This window comes from Schistocerca piceifrons, chromosome 3 (genome assembly GCF_021461385.2).
Source record: "Schistocerca piceifrons isolate TAMUIC-IGC-003096 chromosome 3, iqSchPice1.1, whole genome shotgun sequence".
NCBI classification, from domain to species: Eukaryota; Metazoa; Arthropoda; class Insecta; order Orthoptera; family Acrididae; genus Schistocerca; species Schistocerca piceifrons.
The window spans coordinates 273,562,491-273,583,900 of record NC_060140.1 but is presented as its reverse complement, the minus strand read 5'-3'; positions in this window follow the sequence as shown (position 1 = coordinate 273,583,900).

The following is a 21,410-nucleotide window of genomic DNA, read 5'->3' as shown; positions in this document are numbered from 1 at the left end:
TGTCTTACCACCTACCAAACGCGAATTAACATTTTTGTTTTCTGTTATTGCGTTTGTATGTACAAATGGTGTATTACATTTACATTTTCTCCCTGCCACCACTTGTTAGCAATGGAAGCCTGCCGCTCCACAAGTGAAATGGGGGATATAGTATTCTGTTATGGTTTAGGAAATGAGCATACCCTGCTTACACGTGCCCTTTACGCTGAGAAAGATCCACGAATGCCCTATGACAAGCTGTTCGACTGACCTTCCAGAGTCTGGAGGCACGCAGATACTCTTGCGCCTTGGAAGACTTGATAGTGGAAGGCCTCGCACCGTTTGCACGCCTGACATGGAGGAGCTTATGCTACATTCGGTGGAAAATACCCCTGGGATCATTGTGCGACGATTAACAACAGCAGAAGGCCTGTCTCACACTCTTACCTGAAGAGTGATTCATGAACAACTGCCGTATCCACATCGTCTACAGAGCGTTCTATCCCTACGATCACAGGGTCTTAATGGCAGACGGCGGTTCTGTCAATAGCTGTTGCAAAAGTGTGCTGCAGATGCACTGTTCTCATCCAAGATTTGATTTACCGATGAAGCAGGGTACACAAGAGATGGTGTTATGAATTTCTATAACCAGTATGTGTGGGCAGATGTAAATCCCCAAACAGCTCAGGAAAGAGGGCATCAACGCCAATTCTCAATAGACCTATGGGGAGGCGTACTTGGCGATAAATTATTAAGGCCATACGTGCTACTGCAAGGGTTAATTGGGGCGCATTATCTGGACCTTCTCCTCAATACACTACTGGTCACTAAAACTACTACACCAAGAAGAAAAGCAGATGATAAACGGGTATCATTGGACAAATATATTATAGAAGAATTGACATGCGATTACATATTCACGCAATTGAGAAATCAGTACCCAGAACAACTACCTCTGGCCGTAATAACGGTCTTGATACGCCTGGGCATTAAGTCAAACAGAGCTCGGATGGCGTGTACAGGTACAGCTGCCCATGCAGCTTCAACACGATAACACAGTTAATCAAGAGTAGTGACTGGCGTATTGTGACGAGCCATTTGCTCAGCCACCATTGACCAGACGTTTTCAATTGGTGAGAGATCTGGAGAATGTGCTGGCTAGGACAGCAGTCGAACATTTTCTGTATCCAGAAAGGCCCATACAGGACCTGCAACATGCGGTCGTGCATTATCCTGCTGAAATGTAGGGTTTTACAAGAATCGAATGAAGGGTAGAGCCACGGGTCGTAACACATCTGAAATGTAACGTCCATTGTTCAAAGTGCCGTCAATGCGAACAAGAGGTGACCGAGATGTGTAACCAATGGCACTCCATACGATCACGCCGGGTGATACCCCAGTATGGCGATGATGAATACACGCTTCCAATGTGCGTTCACCGCGATGTCGCCAAACACGGATGCGACCATCGTGATGCTGTAAACAGAACTTGGATTCATCCGAAAAAATGACGTTTTGCCATTTGTGCACCTAGGTTCCTCGTTGATTACACCACCGCAGGCGCTCCTGTCTGTGATGCAGCGTCAAGGGTATCCGCAGCCATTGTCTCCGAGCTGATAGTCCATGCTGCTGCAAACGTCGTCGAACTGGTTGTTGTCTTGCAAACGTCCCCATCTGCTGACTCAGGGGTCGAGACGTGGCTGCACGATCCGTTACAGCCATGCGGATAAGATGCCTGTCATCTCGACTGCGAGTGATACGAGGCCGTTGGGATCCAGCACGGCGTTCCGTATTACCCTCCTGAACCCACCGATTCCATATTCTGCTAACAGTCATTAGATCGGGACCAACGCGAACAGCAATGCCGCGATACGATAAACCGCAATCGCGATAGACTACAATCTGACCTTTATCAAAGTCGGAAACGTGATGGTACGCATTTCTCCTCCTTACACGAGGCATCACAACAACGTTTCACCCGGCAACGCCGGTCAACTGCTGTTTGTGTATGGGAAATCGGTTGGAAACTTTCCTCATGTCAGCACGTTGTAGGTGTCGCCACCGGCGCCAGCCTTGTGTGAATGCTATGAAAAGCTAATCATTTGCGTATCACAGCATCTTCTTCCTGTCGGTTAAATTTCGCATCTTTTGCACGTCATCTTCGTGGTGTAACATTTTTAATGGCCAGTAGTGTATATTGCCTACTTTGCTGGAGACTGTGGCATTGCAGCAAGGAGTACAAGTGTGGTTCTCGCATGACGGCGCACGAACACTCTTTCGTCACAATGTGCGCGAACATCTGACGCAGACATGTCAGGACTGCTGGATTGGTCGGCGGAGGGGAGGGGATGGAGAAGGGCACACCTTGGCTTGCACAGATCTCAATCTCCTAGACTTTCAGTTATGGGGACACTTGAAGGAATTAGTCCACGTCAAGCCAGTCAAAGATATGCGAACACTACTGAGCCGCGTCTTCATTTCGTGCCAGCAGGTACAACAACAACAGATGTACGTCGTTCCTTACGCCGGAGGGGAGAGGGACGCATTCTCATGAATGGACGCCACTTTGAACACCTCCTGCACATACTTATTTATCTCAGAAATTATGCATTTCCGGACTCATGTTTATGGGACTTATTTGTCTTGTTTCGATGAGTACTACCACCTTTCAAAGTATTCGACACTTTTCTTGAACAACTTGCGTACAGGAGCTGTACAAGGGAAATGAACCTGAAGACAACATTACACAAACAGAAGCGGAAGTAGATGAGGATGAAATGGGAGCTTGATACTTTGAGAAGAAATCGATGGAGCAGTGGAAGAACTAAGTTGCAACAAGCCGTGTGGAGGAGACGATATTCCCTGAAAACTTCTGAGATTCTTGGTGGAGACGGCAATGAGAGAACTATTCCACTTGGTGTGCAATATACGAGGGTATGCTGAAAAGTAATTCCTGCGAATATTTCATTCTTTCCTCAATAATACCATGTCACGCATTCTACGCCGTCGACTTTTCCGCTCCGAAAGCACACCACATGGTGGTGTGTAACGTAACTATGTAGAACCGTGAGAAACAGAGTGCTGTAAATTCGAAGAATTTGTCCACAGAGGGAGCCCCCTCCCCTTCACTATGACAATGCCATACCACACACGAGCGCTGCGATGCCTTGGGTTCACTGTCATCGAACATCTACCGTAGATTCCCTACTTGGTCCCATATGATTTTCATGTTTCCAAAACTCAAAGAACACCTTCGGGGATTTCAGTTTTATACTGATGAAGCGGTGCAAGCGGAGGTGAGGTTGTGGCTCAATCAACAAAGCCAAGGACTCTACAGTGACGGTATCAACAAACTGGTTTCACGTTGGGAGCAATGTGATCATCACCAGAGTGACTATGTTAAATAAATGTGAAGACATGAATAAAGAGCAGAATGTTAGTGAAGTTTGTTTTATTTAAAAGGCTGTAAGAGTTTTCTAATAAAAAATGTTCAGCACGCCCTCGCATGTGAGATTGGTGAATACTCTCAGATTTCGTAATAACTTCAATTCCCAAAAACTCAGGTTTTGACTGGTGTTAATGTTAACGAGCTATCAGACTGATAAATAATGGGTGAAAAATACTGACCCGAATTATTTACATAAGGACCAAAAAACCATTCACGAAACATCATCCATATGGGCCTTCGGAGCCGGACTACTCGTGTACCCTTTATGACTGCACGACACAAAGCTTCATGCCTCACCTGGGCCTGTCGACATTGGACTGTTGATGACTGGAGACATGTTGTCTGGTCGGACGACTCTCGTTTCAAATTGTTTCAAGCAGATGCACGTGTACCAGTATGGAGACAACCTCATGAATCCATGGACCTGCTAGCTGATGGAGACTCTGTAATGGTGGCGGTGGGGGGGGGGGGGGGGGGGAGGGCGTGTGAAGTTGGAGTGATATAGGACCCCTGATATGTTTAGATACGACTGTAGCAGGTGACACGTACGTAAGCATCCTGTCTGATCGCCTGCATCCATTCATGTCCATTGTGCATTCCAACGGACTCGGGCAATTCCAGTATGACAATGCGACACTCCAGACGTCCAGAATTGTTACAGAGTGGCTTCAGGAACTCTCTTCTGAGTTTACAGACTTCCGCTGGCCACCAAACTCCTCAGACACCATGAACATTATTGGGCATATCTGTGATGCTTTGCAACATGCTGTTCAGAAGAGATCTCCATCCCCTCATACTCTTACGGATTTATGGACAGACCTGCAGGAATCATGGTGTCAATTCTGTCCAGCACTACTTCAGATGTTAGTTGAGTCCGTACCACGTCTTGTTGCGGCACGTCTGAATGCTCTCGAGGACACGATAGTAGGCAGGTATACCAGTTTCTTAGGCTCTTCAGTGTATTGTCGCGTATGACGATTTCACCTTTTTAAGAGCGGTGTGCTAGGTTCTACCTTCTAGGAAGTACCCAACCCAGTCACACTAAAAAATGGTTCAAATGGTTCTGAGCACTATGGGACTTAACATCTGTGGTCATCAATCCCCTAGAACTTAGAACTACTTAAACCTACCTGACCTAAAGACATCACACACATCCATGGCCGAGGCAGGATTCGAACCTGCGACCGCAGCAGTCGCGCGGTTCCGGACTGTGCGCCTAGAACCGCTAGACCACCGCGGCCGGCCCCAGTCACACTGCCCGTTATATTGTGAGCCAATCTTAACTTCACAAGGGCGCCGAGTTGTGGCGCAGTGTTACGATACTGTAGTCGCATTCGGGAGAGCGACGATTGTAATGCCCTTCCGACCACCCAGATTTAGATTTACCGTAAATAATAATAACCTGTTATAAGTGCTGTGATGATGCCTTTAAAATAACCCACCAGATTTCCTGTGGCAATCAGAACTTCTGCTCAGTCTCTAATGACGTCATCGTCGACGATATGTTAAACTCTAATCTGCTTTCCTCTTCGCAAGGCGAAAGTACGGCACCTTACCGAATGCCTATCGTAAGTCAAGAAACATGGCAGTAACCTGGTCGCCGTAATCTGCTGTCTTCTAAATGTTATGGATGAACAGTGCATACTGAGTTTTCACAAGATCACTGTTTGTGAATTTCATGTCTGTTCCTACAGTGCACTCTTCAGACCTCCAAAACGGTTGTTTGGCGTCAGCAATAAAGCAGTGTTGTTTTACGCGAACCCGTCCTACGACCTCGAAAACAGGAATGGTCTACGCCGTTTCCTATTCACTCGAAACGCTTCGTTGGTCCAGTATGCTACGATAAACTGCTGCTAGTTAGAGAGCAAGTTGTATCGTCTCCCTTTTTATGGAATCACTCAGATATCCATAACGACTAGTTGCCTTTCCTCTATTGCTCTAAGAGAGATGGCTCAGAGGATAAGACGCTGGACCCATAATCAAGAGGACCTAAGTTCAGTTCTTCGCCCGGTCATAGGGATTTAGTTCCCTTGATTTTCCTGAATCGCTCAGGGGAAATGCAGGGTTGTTTCCTTTTCAAAGTACACAACTGACTTCCATTTCTCCTTTGCCCTATTCGTGTTTGTGAACCTATCGTCATCGAGGTGACGTCAGAAGGTAACCACCGTTGCGTCTGTTGCCCTAGTATAAAAGCGAGACCTTCAGTGCTATCCGGCAATCGGCTAGCAACGAACACGGTACCGGGTAATACCCAGGCAAAGCGGGACACTGTGAGAGCGGGATTAAGTACGGTACAGCGGCTGTCATCTCGAAGTTTGGTCTCCGCAACTCTTCTGTGGGGGCGCATGTGAAATTCCCTATGATTGGGGTAGATAAAAATTAATTCAGAGGCGCCATTCAGTCATGCCACAAATCTATGGCGCGGGTTTCATTGATGTCATACGATCAATTTCAGTTCCTGTAACGATTCTAGATTTATGGTCCCAGATTTTACTTGTGCTATCAGATTTTTTCATGTGACATATAAACACACTGATAAGTCAAAACATGTCTTCATAGTACAATATAAATTTAGTGACACAACTCACAAAACAACTTCGCAGTAACAACAGACATCAGACACGTTTTCGTATTGTTGCCATTGTATAATTGGAAAGCATTCACAGAAATTATTAGTATTACAAGTCTGAACGATCTATTACTACATCAGTTCGTTCTGAACTGCAATTCGGCGTATCTCTAACTATAGGCCGCACTCTCCTCACCAATTTAATGGATTTGAGGTCATAATATAGAAGTACGAATGTGAATATAATGTGAGGGGCCGTCAAATGAAACAATACAGATGGAAAAAGTAAGTAAAATGTTTATTATTTCAAAAGTAATCACGCTATTTGTTAATATATTTATCCCACTGTGAGACAAGACGGTCAGTGGCTTCATGGAAAAGTATTTGCGGTTGCCTATGGAGAGAAGAGAAATTTGTGGCACAACTTGACTAGAAGAAGGGATCGGTTGGTAGGGCATATTCTGAGGCATCAAGGGATCACCAATTTAGTATTGGAGGGCAGCGTGGAGGGTAAAAATCGTAGAGGGAGACCAAGAGATGAATACACTAAACAGATTGAGAAGGATGTAGGTTGCAGTAGGTACTGGGAGATGAAGAATCTTGCACAAGATAGAACAGCATGGAGAGCTGCATCAAACCAGTCTCTGGACTGAAGACCACAAAAACATGGGACCATCATTGTACCAATGGGTGCACCACTTCGTTTGAAGCAAATCGAGTGCCACAAATGTCTTTCTTCAGAGCTCCAAACATTTGGAAATCACATGGGGAGAGATCCGGACTTTATGGATGTGTAGGGGCTTCCCAGCGAAACTTCTGCGACGTATGAGAAACAACTCGCAGGCGAGTGCACACGATGCCAAGGTTGTCTCGAGTGCGCTGCAGAAGTTTTCTTGTGGCCAACCGCAAACATTTTTCCATGAATCCACTGACCATCTTGTGCGACAGTGGGATGAATGTAATAACAATTAGGGTGATATTGAAATAGCAAACGTAAACTAACTTTTTTCCAACTGTATGGTTTTCATTTGACTGCCCCTTTTAGAATTAAGCTGCCTGAAGACTAACATTGCCTTAAGTTAGATTAGGATTAATTTAAAAGCCATTTTCCTTTGCGAGTTAAATTCGTTTTTATGTACATAAATGTGGTAGCAACAATACTGGAATCCACTATTATTTCCGCAACTCCGTCACAGCAAAATAAAATACATGAAATTTTTTACAAAATTGAAGACGACTGGCAGAATTGATGTGCGATGTGTCTCGTCTTAAAGGAATTTTTGTGCTGATTCCAAAACTTGTGTTGGATTTTGTCAGTGTGTAATATTCCCGATGTTAACGAGAATTTACTATTACGATTTTTATTTTAGTAATATTAATTCAACTGACGCATTATGCTTACTTCAGCATGTGTAAATCATGATCTTTTGTCCTGCGGCATCAGTAGAATGAACATTATGTTTGAAGAAATAGCCGCTTAATTAAATTTTGATATTGCACAACAGCCATCCGTGTTAACACTCTATGTAATTTACGAGTTGGCAAATGAATGGGTCTCCCACGAAACCTAATATCCTATTATGGTCATTATAGGTCGGCCGGCCGCTGTGGCCGAGAAGTTCTAGGCGCTTCAGTCCGGAACCGCGCTGCTGCTGCGGTCGCAGGTTCGAATCCTGTCTTGGGCATGGATGTGTGTGATACCCTTGGGTTAGTTAGGTTTAAGTAGTTCTAAGTCTAGGGGACTGAGCCGACCGCTGTGGCCGAGCGGTTCTAGGCACTTCAGTCCAGAACCGCACGACTGCTACGGTCGCAGGTTCGAATCCTGCCTCGGGCATGGATGTGTGTGATGTCCTTAGGTTAGTTAGGATTGTTCTAAGTTCTAGGGGACTGATGACCTCCGCTGTCAAGTCCCATAGTTCTTAGAGCCATTTGAGCCATTTTGTTATAGGTCCGTCGCCTCATGGTCTTAAAATATAGGGTAATGAATTTAATTGGTTTCAACATTCGAAATTTCAGGGAACTGTATAATCTGTATGATTTCAGCAAGTAATGTTCCGCTGTTGTTACAAATATGTCGTAAGTATAAGAAAAAAAAATGAATTCACTGGCTATGAATTTAGGTTAGGGCGAAAGTGTTTGTTGACAGGTGTCGCGATCGATAATCGATTATGCACTTACATCAGACGCAGCAGAGTAAGCTGTAGCTCTGGGTGGGGTCAGATCACCCGCCGCCCACCTCAGTCCCCACCTTCACCTTGTTGCCCAGCTACGCAGCAGCCATTCAGTAGAGGCTCAGCAGTCACGTTTCAGGGGCCGTGCGCGAAGGGCACATGGACGCAGTCGGCTCACACGTGCGTTGCGCGCTGACGCAGCAGCTGCAAATTCGGCAGCAGGCAGCGTTCTGGAGTCGCGTGAGTCAGCGCCCGCAGCTGCAGGTGTGGCGCCGGCGGGAGGCCTTCGAGCGTCTCGCTGACATGTGCTGCGCATATTCTGACAGCGCCTCAAATCATGTCAGCGGCGGCAGTTGGCGCGCTGTGGCGTATGTCATCCGGCACTTGAAAACGGTCGTTATCTACGTTTACACTGCGTCACAAAAAGTATCCAGACATAAATGGCAAGGTAAACATAGTGACTTTAACGATAATCCGGAACGAAACAGTCGGGTTGGTGTCAGCAACAAGACAGGCACATAGATTCTAGTCGGCCAGTCTGTAGAACATACGGATTTACTACATTCACAGAAGAAAACAAATCACAACACCAAAAAATAGTTAATGTAAATGAAATTTTGGGAGCACATTTGTGTAGGTAACTTATGTAAGTTATTAACATTACAAGATCACAGGTTAATGTAAGAGCGAGATAACCTTTTGCAAATGTGAGAGGCTGGTACATTAAAGATCTGTGTAACCGACAAAAGGTTGGATGCAAGTATGCAAGTATGCGTTGTGCAGGCGCCGGATCTCAGTTTGTGGAATGGAGTTCCATACCTGTGCACCTGGTCGGTCAATATAAGGACGGTTAACGATTTTTATGGATGACAGTGTTGTCGTCCGATGATGTCCAATGTGTGCTCAACTGGAGACAGATCGAGTAGTCCAAGGCAACATGCTGACACACTGTAGAGTATGTTGGGTTACAGTAACGGTGTATGAACGAGCGTTATCCTGTTGGAAAAGACCCCCTTCAATACTGCTCATGAATGGCGGCACGACAGGTCAAATCACCAGACTGATGTACAAATTAGCAGTCAGGGTGCGTGGAATAACCACGAAGTGCTCCTGCTGTCATATGAAGTCGCACCCCAGACCATAGCTCTACGTGTCGGTCCAATGTGTCTAGCATGCAGACAGGCCCTCAACTGGCCTCCTAACCAACACACGGCCATCACTGGCGCCGAGGCAGAACCATGTTTCACCAGAAAACACAACCGACCTCCATCCTGCCCTCCAGTGAGCTCTCACTTGACATCACTCATGTCACAAATGGCAGTGGTTGAGGGTCAATGGAAATTCACGCTACAGGGCGTTTAGTTCGGAGTTTTCCTTGAAGTAACCGATCTGTAACAATTCGTTGTGTCAATGTGGTGTCAACTGCTGTTCAAACCGTTGCTGGAGATGCAGTACGACGCACCAAAGCCATACGCCGAACACGATAGTCTTCCCTCTCGATAGTGTCATGTGTTGGTCAGGAGGCCTGTCTTCTTGCTACCGTACATTCCCATAACCACCGGTGCTACAAATCATGTACTGTGACTGCATCCCTGCCAAGTCTTTCTGCAATACTGGAGAAGAAACATCGTGTTTCTCGTAGTACTATCACGCGACGTCGTTGAAACTCAATGAACTGCTGATAATGGCGTCTTTTTCGCCTTAAAGGTGTCCTACCGAAAGCATGCCCGTTGGGGTCGGACTGAAATGTTAAATTTACATAACATATCAATAGTACACTTCATACCAGTTTGTCGTTTGTTGCACACCGCCTTCAGTGCATCAAAATTTTAAATGTCCAGCGGTATACTTAAAGCAGCGGAGTAGAATTGTGGAACAGTGCAAAAATATATAATTGACAGTTGAAACTGAAGTCAGCCTCAACCTGAATGTCTGTCCGTGCACAGTGAGAAAGTGGTTGTGTTCTTTTCGCCTTTCTCTGACCTGTGAAGTTTCTGTTCCATCAAGTTGCAAAGGCTCTTCAGTTTAACGTAAACGAATCAACAGAAACGATAAAAGTAATGTGTGTGTATTCCCATTTGGGCAGGAAATAAGTCAGTGGCCGAAATAGAGTGTATGGCGTTTCTCACAAACATAAATAATCGCCCTAGGTGAGAAGTGAGATAAGTGTAAAAAACACCCTGTGGCCATACAACCTTTGAATTTGTAGCCCATAGGCCTAGTGACCCACTGATTCAATGAACCATAGCAAAGAAAGTGCAATGCTGATGGAAGTGTAGCACGCTATTTACATATGAAAAATATAGCGAAATTTACTTGAGGGAACCTGCAGTTTATATCGTCTTCAACAGCGAGGATTTGGAACTAGCGTTCTCTAAGAAGTAGCGTCAGGGATAAGCATGAAATTTCAATTACATTTAGGTTTCTCGAGTTTGTGGATAGCTCTGTACTGTTTTCTATTTATTCCTATTTCATATAAATGATTTCATCTCTGCAAAGCTATTACGCTCAACAACGCTGTTTCACGTGTTCCATTCTTTGTAAACTCTTCATACTTTTCTTCACTGTTGTTCCTTACATTGAAAATTTAACCACACATACGTGCCTTATTACAAGTCCCACTAGCATATGCTATCTTGTGGTTTTTCCTGTAGAGACTACTTCCCGTCTCATTTCATCATTGTCTTTGTCATCATTTTTTTGTTGCACTACATATAAAAGACTTTCAGTTGTTTCTTGTCCGGTTTCTCATGCTCCACATCTTAATTCGACATTAAGCTGTTCTCAAAACGAACAGTTTTTATCGACTTTATATATGTGTTAGCAGTACTGCTCTTGTCCAAAAAAAGGAGTATTCGCATACGTCAGTCTGCTTCTGAAGTCTCCTATGCTTGGGACATCTTGCAATATCTTATTTCTAGAAAATGCTTCTTTCACAGTTTAAATTTGTAGCAACTTAATGATTTCATTACATTCTTTTCTCATGTTTAATACGAAATTCCTTATATGTTTGTTATACATTTCATTCGAAAGATTTAAGTCACCTTCACTTTCCATGAGAAGAACTGCGCAACATATTCGTATTATTCGTATTTTGTTTGCCCTTTAACGTTCATTACGACTTTTGAATTTTCTCATTGTCTCTAAGACCCGAGAGGTAGACAAGCAGGACAGTAAGCTATAACTCCAAATGGTTCAAATGGCTCTGAGCACTATGGGACTTAACATCTTAGGTCATCAGTCCCCTAGAACTTAGAACTACTTAAACCTAACTAACCTAAGGACACGACACACATCAATGCCCCAGGCAGGATTCGAACCTGCGACCGTAGCGGTCGCGCGGTTCCAGATTGAAGCCCCTAGAACCGCTCGGTCACTCCGGCCGGCGCTTTAACTCCAGCTCACACACTACGTAGCACAGCTTTTGCTTAGGTTTAAACTTTTTGCATTTTCTATATATAGTTCCGAATCACGATAAACAATACGGCATTTTATTGTAGGTGTATATGTGAACTGTACAAGTCATTAACACCATTGCGGGTGAGCATAGTGCTTTTTTTTAATGACAACGATTAACAAAAAAGGGAGAGCAGAAAGACTTCGTGTACCTCTTGTTGTCTGTACTGTTTAGAACTGTGATGTGAACCACACTGATAAATTATGGCAAGTCTATATCAAACCCTGAAATTTTATGTCGATGCATATCGCGTTTCTGCTGCCTACGAAGAGTTGGCTAATATTTTCCAACGTATCTCCATCAACTGGTAGATGTGTAGCCGTGAGAGACCACGTGATTGGAACTTCTACATATTTAATGATCAGCTAGAACATTATGACCTCCTAGCTATTAGCCTGTATGTCCTCCTTTGGCACATATAACAGCAGCGACGCGTCGTGGCATTATGGCAATGAGGACTGCGTAGGTTGTTGGAGGGTGTTGGCATCACATCTACAGACAGAAATCACCTAATTCCCGTAAATTCCGGGGAGGGGCGATGAGCTCTGACGCCACGTTCAATCGCATCCCACTTGTGTTCGATCGAGTTTTAGATCTGGGGAATTTTGAGGTCAGCACATCAACCGGAACTCGTCACTGTGTTGCTCGAAACATCCCATCACACTTCTGGCCTTGTGAAATGGCACATTACCCCGCTGAAAAAACCGCTGCCGTCAGGGAAACATGATAGTCATGAAGAGGTGTACGTAGTCTGAAACCTGTGTACTACTTGGCCGTCATGGTATCTTGCACAAGCTCCCGTGTACCCATGGATGCCCACGTGAATGTTACCCAGAGCGTAATGAAGCCGCCGCCAGCTTGTCTCCGTCCCGCACTACAGGTATCAAGGAGCCGTCCCCCAGGAAGACGATGGATTCGCACCCTCCCACCGACATGATGAAGAAGATATCGGCATTCATCAAACCATGCAACGCTCTGCCACTGCGCCTACGCCCAGTCCAGAAGGTCAGGTGCCGATTTCAGTCTTAGTTGTCATGTCGTGGTGTTAACTTTGACGCATGCATGGAACACTGGCTGCGGAGGCCCAACGTTAGGTCTGTTTGGTGCACTGTTTGTTCAGACACACTTGTACTCTGCCCAGCATTTAAGTCTGATGTTTGTTCCGCCACAGTTCGCCACCTGTCCTGTTTTACCAGTCTGCCCAGCCTACGACACCAGACATATGTAATGAGGGTTGACCGCCTAAACCCAGGACATCTGGACGTGGCTTCACCTTGGTTTCGCAACGTGATGAAGACCCTCACCACAGCACCCTTCGAACACCTGACAAGTCGTGCAGTTTCCTAAATGCTCATGCCGAGCCTCCGGACCAACACAACCTACCCTCAGTCAGACTCAGATAGATGGCGTATCTTCCCCGTTCTACTTAAGGACAGCGCCCTCGCTGATACTACATGCACCGTGCGTATGTCTGACTGGCGGTCATTCCTCGACAAGTGACGCTGCTATTGCCTAGACGGATTTATATCGATAGTGATCGATGGTCTTAATGTAGTGGTTGATCAGTGCACATCGGCATTTACGTGCACACACTGTAAACACTGAAATTCATGGCAAAGCTACTTTCCATTGTGTAAGTTACTAAGGGCATTCCCCGTTCCATTCACGTAAGGAGCGAGGAAAGAATGTTTAAATGCCTCTGTGTGTCATTAATCTAATCTTGTCCTTGCGATCCCTACGGGCGCGATACGTAGAGGTGAAGCAGTATATTTATAGAGTCGTCATTTAAAGCTGGTTCTTGAAACGGTAAGTAAGACTTTCCCGGAAATGATTGTGTCTACCTTCAAGCGTATATAACGCAGTTCTTTCAGCATCTTCATGACATTCTCCCATCGCTCAAACAAATCTATGATCCTTCTCTGCATACGTACAATGTCTCCGGTAAGTTCTGCTTGGTACGGATCCTACACACTTGAGCAATATTATAGGATGGGTCTCACAAGTTAATTATAAGCAATCTCCTATGCACACTGATCGCATTTCTCTACAAACAAACAATCTGCATTACTTACGACTGATACTATGAATTTGTTCCCTTACATAACTTTACAGAGTGTTACACTCAGGTATTTGTATTTGTTGACCGATTCGAACTGTGACTGATTCATACAGTAATCAAAGCATACTACGTTTTACAGTTTTTCGAAATGCCCAATTTTAGATTTTTTAACATTTAAAGCGAACTCTCAATCTTTGCAGTATTTTTGAAGCTTATCAATATCTGGCTCAAAATCTGATTAGTTTCTTTCAGGCAGTACTTCATTATAGAAATGTAACATCTATCTGACTGCCTTCAACCATGCATTTCAGGATGTCATGTGAGAAACGTGCGGGTTGGGTGTCATATGATGTTTTCGAAATCCTTGGCGGTTGGCACTGAGGAGTTCATTCTGTTCGAGACACCGCATTACGTTTGATCTTGTTATAATTTCTAAGATTCTACAACAAATAAGTGTCAGCGATCCTATGCAGTAATTTTGTGAATCACTACTTCTAACTTCATGTAGGCGGGTGTAACCTGTGCTTTTTTTCAACTTCTTTATTGAAGGTATCTGCGATAGATTGTGGTTAAAAGACGGGTTAACTCAGCAACAAATTCGAGAGAGAGAGCTGTTTTCAACAGGAGCGAGTTCAGCTGTTTCTCAACACCACTGTATCACCCATCTTTGCAATGCTGTGAGGCTCAAATTGGGTCAATAACCCTGTATTTTAATATATAAAGGAACATTTAAAAACTGATTTCAGCGATTTTGCTTTTGCTTTGTTATCCTCAGTTTCAGTGTCTGTCACGGGCATGAGTGTCTGGACACCAACTTTGGCCCTACTAACAACCTTTACGTAGGACCAGAATTTCGTTGTGTTTTATGAGAGACTTTTCGGTAATGCTATGATACATTAGTCGTTGAAAGCTTCGCACAGTGACTTCTCGACAGACAAACGCGGTTCATTCAGTAAGTCCCTGTCTGTAGCCTCATGTTTCCCAGTACACCTAAACCTGAGCCACAGTTCTTCTCCGTCTTCCCCGACCACCCCTCCCCCCCCCCCCCCTCCCTCACAGAACTAAACGTTTCGGGCTCCTCACTGAGATACTACCGTCTCTTCATATAGTTCACTGAAAATATTTGTATTTGGTAATAACTGTTGCTACAAATGCATCATGGTCACTGATACCGGTTTCCATGTGAGGGCCCTCGAAAAGTTAGGTCTGTTTCGCGATGTTAGATGCAATATATTTCCGTCATGACTGATTCTGAACAATATGTTAGGTAGTTCGCAGAGAAAGCATTTAGTAACGTTTCACAGGACATCTTGTCACGCCCATCTCTGATAAGACTTTAATTTTTCCGGTTGATTGTGGAATGATTAGTCTTCTTCGGTGATAACAATATCACTGGGGATATTACATACAAATTAACTTAGCTTTTCCTCTAAGATTTTTGGTTACATCTGGATGTGTGTGTGGTTGTCACAAAAGGACCCAACTACAAGTTTCTGTGTACAGTTGATACTGTCTTGCTCAGACAATCTCCCACGCAATTTTAATTTCTGTCTCGTTTTTTTTTTTTCCTCCTGCAACAAACACACCACCTTCAATTATCATTAGCCTATCCTTTCGATACACGATTAAAGTATCGCCAAATATCTCACTGCTGTCCATTTAGAGTTTCAACCAGTTTTCATTACGTTACTGAGAGCCACACATATTTTTATACGCGCTTCAAACTCTTGCACATTGTTGCAAATGTTTCTAGAATTTTAACACTTTCGCCCGTAGGGGGTACTTTTTTGGATCTTATACTGACGCTCCTTCGTCCCCTACAGCTATCGTTGTCTGGACTGAATGCTGAATAAAAAAAGGTTACTCAGACTTTGAAGTGGTGTAGTGCCGACCTGACCCATTTATGAGGACTGAACAGTTCTCGACCCTTCAACGCCAGTCCAGTATGTCGTAGCCTAGCATATCATACAAATTTCAATGTCTCTAATTCAGTACTTCCACTCGCCTCAGAACCGAGGGCCCACGATCAGTCTGGGGGCAATGTTGCAGAATGTGAACTTCCCCGAAACTCAGTGCGCATGGCTGTCCTTCTCAACCCATACCTGCCAGTCGCCGGAACGTTTCAAGTGTGACCTTGGAGTCCGGACGACAGGCATCCTTTGTTGCAACACGAGCATCTGCAGCTGGTTGTACCTTGTTCCCTCAAAGGCTGCCGGAATAGCTTCTTCAACATGTTGTATGAGGCACCTTTAGGGCACCTGGTGTTCCTTCCCATCCCTAGCTGCCATTTCCCTAAGGGACTGCATTATACACCTACCATTTTATGTTTGTCTCCTCTTGACATGGGACACAGCATCTTTCCCAACAGGTGAAGTGAGTTTCACTGGCTCAGTCTCGGTTTCTGAAAAAGGCAGCGCCTTGAACTAGATGGAAAAGGGGATCGCTATAACACCCTGTGTTCTCCCTGAACTCTGACTCGCCCGTACAGTGCGTCTGTTCCAACCACTGATAGGCCACTCACAGTCCAGTGGACGAAGAGTGATAGATCCCAAATGGCCCTGAGCACTATTGGACTTAGCATTTGAGGTCATCAGTCCCCTAGACTTAGAACTACTTAAACCTAACTAACCTAACGACATCACACACACCGATGCCCGAGGCAGGATTCGAACCTGCGACCTTAGCAGCTGCGTGGTTTTGGACTGAAGCGCCTAGAACCGCTCGGGCACAACGGCCGGCGATAGATACCACACTTCTTGAAGAGGAGACAGGATCTGCAGGAGAGAATACTACTTGAGGTACCTATGGTAGCTCCGGTACACCGTTCTCGGAAGCCCTTCCAACACGACCTTACAGTCGTCGGAGCTATTCCCGGCTGCTTGCATGCGTCAAATAAATCACCCCGTGTTTGATATCGGCATTCACAGTGTGGCTATATTGTGACTGGTGCTATTTTTTTTTTTTTTTTTTTTTTTCAAAACAATAAACGAATAACTTATATATGCTCACCGATTCTTCAATATGCTTAGATTCATTTCTTCAGGCTGCTATCATACCGGTGCCGTGCAGTAGTGGGAGTTTTCTGTTGTACCACTTCTAACAATGGTCCGCCCCGGTAGCTGAGTGGTCAGCGTGACAGACTGTCAATCCTAAGGGCCCAGGTTCGATTCCCGGCTGGGTCGAAGATTTTCTCCGCTCAGGGACTGGGTGTTGTGTTGTCTTCATCATCATCATTTCATCCCCATCGACGCGCAGGTCGCCGAAGTGGCGTCAAATCGAAAGACCTGCACCAGGCGAACTGTCTACCCGACGGGAGGCCCTAGCCGCACGACATTTCCATTACTTCTAACAATACCATCACTTGCACAGTAGGTTAGAAATCAGATTAATAATGTTGCTCATGCAGCATATGTTCGCTTTATCGGGCAACAACGAAGTTATTGACTGTGGATGGTATCGTCAGAAAGGAAATAGTGAAGTCACTGTAAAAAAAGTCATTAATTTTGGCACTTGTCTTGAATGAATTCCCACGTAGATTTCGTCGAAGTTGTTATGGCTCATCTTGTTGATTCTAGGGTGATTCCACTTTGACTGCTAGAAGGTCCAGATCTGTATTTTAGCAATATTTGAAGATCTAACAAATGTGTTTTCCAGGAAATTCTTAATGATCAAACAATCCCAGATCAGAACAATGGTATGGTAGAAATAATTTTTGACTTGGTGTTCACGAACCACATTTTTATTAACCTTCTTGTAAATTCACATATACTTCTTCTTAATTGTCACATCATCAAGAAAACAGTTTTGTATCAATCTTCATATATTTAATTTCCACTTTAACCAAACACAAGACTTGATGTTCTTTTACGAAGCGAAATAACAACTTAACATCTGCAAAGTGAAACAAAGACTGCTCTGTGCGCATTCGCGCCAAAACGGTTACAAGTAAGTCAAAGATTATGACAGTCTCACAGAAATGGATACACACAAGAACCATATCACTGTAATATATCGATACATCGGAGTACCTATACATTAACAAAACCAAATGTGAATATTGTCACAAAAAGATGTCAGTTACATCGCAGAAAAGTAGTACGATATTACTGGTATCGAGAACTGGGGTTGGAGTGCCGTAATGGTCACGTAAATAAAGAACCATTACACACTGATAGTATAGTTGTGTTCTTGTTTCAGGTAGAAATTAGCAGTGGGGTACTTTTCTCTTTCCATCAGCTCTTTATCATGCAAGAGCGATTCAGGATGACCTCGGGTGGAAACAGCAATCAGGCTCGGCGCCAGTCGCTATTGTTTTTCATGATATGCGAGCCATAATTTCCGTAGGCGACGCCGAATACTAATTGTGAGCGGACGTGCGTGGGCGGACGCGCACACGCACGGCTGGGTACGGCTGCTGCGCGCTCTGCGAGGGCCATCCCGCGCTGCGGCTCAGGGGTCGCCAACCTGTCCGCCAGCGGCTGCGTGGGAACCGCCGCTGCGATGATGGCGCGGTCTGCAGGCGCCGGCCGGGCAGCCGAGCCAGGCTAATTCCGCGACTCCTGCCGTGGTCGATCTAGCTGTGGGTACAGTAAATCCGGGAGGGTTGGACCACCGGCTGAAACAGACCGTGGCTTATTTCACAGATGAGCTGCTAGAGTGTAGAGCACTTGCCCGCGAAAGGCAAAGGTCCCGAGTTTGAGTCTCGGTCCGGCACACAGTTTTAAACTGTCAGGAAGTTCCATTTCAGCGCACACTCCGCTGCAGAGTGAAAATCTCAATGTGGAAACACCCAGAGGCTGTGGCTAAGCCATGTCACCGCAATATCCTTTCTTCCAGGAGTGCTAGTTCTGCAAGGTTCGCAGGAGAGCTTCTGTGAAGTTTGGAAAGTAGGAGACGGGGTACTGGCGGAAGTAAAGCTATGAGGACGGGGCGTTAGTTGGGTAGCTCGATGGTCAACACGAAATCATCCGACGCCACTCTAAATATAAAAAGCATTTTGCGAACTTTCTAGGCAGCATGTTTCATAACCCCCCGAAGCGGTGGGGAGTCCCAGGCTTACGTTGTTTCGAGGGATAGGATATACTCCCAGTGAAGTGACGAGGATGTCACTTCAGCCCTATATTTCTTTCCCTTCTTTTTTATATATGATTTTTCTTTTGGGACATTAAAATTAAATGAATATATACAATATTATTGTTATTAACAAAAAGAATTACAATGTACAATGTTTCCTTCCTGTTGCCTCTCCCTCATTTATCCTGTCAGGAGACGGGGACACTGTGGCCAGACCTCCAAGTACGACCGACCCCTGCCCACTCTGCCCCCTGACTGTCATTAATTAAAAAAAAAAATAATAATAATGGTAGAACACTTGCCCGCGAAAGGCAAAGGTCTCGAGTTCGAGTCTCGGTCCGGCACACAGTTTTTGTAGTGACTTGGCCAGACAGCCAAGCCACTGCAAGGTAGCCGAAAGGCACGCGTTAAGCTCACGCAGACTGGCGTGAGGTCTGGAACAGTTAAGGGAATGTATAGTAGCAAATAAAGTACGTAGTGGATGTAATACTTAACTTTAATCCACAATTGTAGAACATCTCTCGTTACTGTAGATGCTTCACAATATTAATTATCAAATGCTATGGCGCCTTGCTAGGTCGTAGCAAATGACGTAGCTGAAGGCTATGCTAACTATCGTCTCGGCAAATGAGAGCGTAATTGTCAGTGAACCATTGCTACGAACGTCGGCTGTACAACTGGGGTGAGTGCTAGTAAGTCTCTCTAGACCTGCCGTGTGGCGGCGCTCGGTCTGCAATCACTGACAGTGGCGACACTCGGGTCCGGCGTATACTAATGGACCGCGGCCGATTTAAAGGCTACCACCTAGCAAGTGTGGTGTCTGGCGGTGACACCACAGTTTTAATCTGTCAGGAAGTTTCATACCAGCGCATACTCCGCTGCAGAGTGAAAATCTCATTCCGCTAGAGTGTAGCTCCGACTACTTGTGAGGATGCGCTTACGTGAGGGAACATGGTGCAAAGCAGTTGCTTTTATTTTCGTGTTAGTTTTGCAGAAAGAAATGATACCTTCTGTTCTGGTAAGCTGAAAAATTTTATGGTGAATTTACGTAATTTTAATTTTAACAGTTAGTTTACACAATATCGATGCAATTCTCTCTTCTTCTCCCCGTTTTTTTTTCTTTTTTTCCTTAACTGCAAGCATGACGCCATGTGTAGGCACTAAATACAGTGTAAAATAGCCACCGAGTTCGCTACCTGCAGACAGAAGTCTCTCCCGGACTCCCAGACAGTGTTATTTTGGAGATATGGACACGTGTTTTAATGTGGGAATAAAAAAAAAACCTCCGTCTGTAGGCCACGAATGGCCTACGGGGACCATCCGACCGCCGTGTCATCCTCAGTGGAGGATGCGGATAGGAGGGGCGTGGGGTCAGCACACCGCTCTTCTGGTCGTTGTGATAGTATTCTTGACCGAAGCCGCTACTATTCCGTAGAGTAGCTCCTCAATTGGCATCACGAGGCTGGGTGCGCCCCGAAAAATGGCAACAGCGCATGGCGGCTGGATGGTCACCCATCCTAGTGCCGGCCACGCCCAACAGCACTTAAGTACGGTGATTTCACGGGAACCGGTGTATCTACTGCGGCAAGGCCAATGTGGGAATAGACGGATCACAATTAAATTTAGCTTAGATTGAAGTTTGAGTTATATTTTGGAAAAAGGCTGAACAGCATGTGTTTTTTTCACTCATTTCAGACGGAGGAAACCAGCTGGAAAAGTACTGCTTCTACTTGTCGGACAAATGTCTCGCACAAAGTGTTTCGGGAACAGAATTTTCGAAGGAATTATTTTAATGAGTGTACCTCCACATACATCGCACTGGTTGCAGCCGCTGGACCGCTCATCTTTCAGATGGAAATGGCTGGCTCTGAGCACTATGCGAGTTAACTTATGATGCCATCAGTCGCCTAGAAATTACAACTAATTAAACCTAACTAACCTAAGGACATCACACACATCCATGCCCGAGGCAGGATCCGAACTTGCGACCGTAGCGGTCGCTCGGCTCCAGACCGTAGCGCCTAGAACCGCACGGCCACACCGGCCGGCATCTTTCAGATGACTGAAAAGCTGGTTTTACAACGCCTACAGCACTTACATGACAAATAATCCAGCCAGGAAAAAAAACAATCTTCAGTTTCGGAAACTGCTCAACTCAGCGTGGGCAACGTCAGCCAACTTGAAAATTCTAGAAATGGCTTCAAGGAAAGTGTAATGGTACCACTGAATACGATCACAGTTACACACCATGCTTATTTGTCGGAAGACGTGCATATTCCAACAAACGCAAGAGCTGAATCACACGCGCAGGCCAACCAACCACTTCTAAGCCTATCGAAAGACCTAGTGAATCCAAGCACATCAAAAGAGCAGTTATCTGCACAACGCATATTTCTTCACTGACACAACTTCAAAATCCACTTCTACAAAACCAAAAACTTCCGAGACTACTCGTAAACCGTTACCTACAAAACATTTGAAGAAAACCAACAATAAATTATAATAGTCAATGTTCAGTGAAGTTTTATAATAAACTGATAAAAGTGTTTTGGATTAAAATATTTAATACTCGTAGATCAATTCTGTTCTCATTACAACATATTCCAAATAGAAATATGTGATTTTAAAGGACTCTTTTCTCCTTTTATAGCCAT